Source organism: Schistocerca piceifrons, chromosome 3, assembly GCF_021461385.2.
Source record: "Schistocerca piceifrons isolate TAMUIC-IGC-003096 chromosome 3, iqSchPice1.1, whole genome shotgun sequence".
In the NCBI taxonomy this organism is placed as follows: Eukaryota; Metazoa; Arthropoda; class Insecta; order Orthoptera; family Acrididae; genus Schistocerca; species Schistocerca piceifrons.
This window is the reverse complement of record NC_060140.1, coordinates 96,449,933-96,451,402: the sequence shown is the minus strand read 5'-3', so window position 1 is coordinate 96,451,402 and position 1,470 is coordinate 96,449,933.

Below are 1,470 nucleotides of genomic sequence, written 5' to 3'. Positions count from 1 at the left end.
TACCTCGTCTCCCACCTTCCAAACTTTACAGAAGCTCTCCTGCGAACCTTGCAGAACTAGCACTCCTGAAGTAATCTGATATCGAAAATATCCGTCCACACAGGAAGTGAAGCGAAGTGAGAAGTTCCATAGGAGAGAGCAGTGACTTCTATTTCGGGGTTGATCTGAGTCTGGGCACCCTTCCGAGAATTGGTGCAGTGCCGCCATCGGCACGCCTTGGACAGACAATGCAGCTGGCGTTCTGCCAGCACCGTGGGCGGGTGGGGGGAGGAGTCTGTGACGAGCGAGAGCCCCGTGCCAGGCCTGGGGGCGCGACGTTGGCCCCAACCACAATACGCACGAGGCTCAAGCGTCAAGGTCCAGGGAGCGGGCGCCCGGCCAAGTCGCTGGGCAGTCTGGGAATGTTCTAAATGGGCGCCGACGCTCGCTTCTGATCTCTCTGTAACAGGTGAGGCAGCCGTCGCTGCACAATGCACACTCGGGCTCGGAATAATTCCGTCGTATACCTGCTCTACCAATCTATGCCAACACGAGCGGATTATTAATTTAACCTGATCATATAAATGATCTTGCACCATTCCAGTATTTTCATACAATGTAAGCTTTCACGGCCGGTATTGTCTTCACTTAAAACTTCCGGGCTGATAGGCCGTGGTCGAAGTATAAAACTCTCTCCTGACGTTTCGTCTCCGACTGCGGGAGACATCCTCGGAAGTAAAGCGGCGAACTTCCGCTTTACCTCCGTTACCTTTTTCATCATGCCGATGCGAGGGCGCGAATTCGTCGTCTTCCAGGTAAACAGCTCCTTGACACCTTTACTGCGGGACAGAACAAGCTGGTGGCATCTATATTATGTTCTGGGGAATATTCACGTGGGCATCCGTGGTGGAGCTCGTTCAAGGCACCATGACGACCAAGGAGTATCGTACACTGGTTGAACACCACCCATTCATGACAATCTTGTTTCCCGACGGCAGCAGCATTTTTCAGCAAGATAATGCGCCCTGTTACGGGGCCAGCAATGTGATGGAGTGGTTCGAGGAAAACAGCGGCGAGTTCCAATTTATGTGCTGGTCCCCCAGCTCACCAGATCTGAACTTGATCGAAAACATCTGGGATGTGACTGAACGTGGCGTCAGAGCTCATTGTTCCCCTCCCCGGAATTTACGGCGGTTTGGTGATACAGGGTGTTTCAAAAATGACCGGTATATTTGAAACGGCAATAAAACCTAAACGAGCAGCGATAGAAATACACCGTTTGTTGCAATATGCTTGGGACAACAGTACATTTTCAGGCGGACAAACTTTCGAAATTACAGTAGTTACAATTTTCAACAACAGATGGCGCTGCAAGTGATGTGAAAGATATAGAAGACAACGCAGTCTGTGGGTGCGCCATTCTGTACGTCGTCTTTCTGCTGTAAGCGTGTGCTGTTCACAACGTGCAAGTGTGCTGTGGACAACATGGTT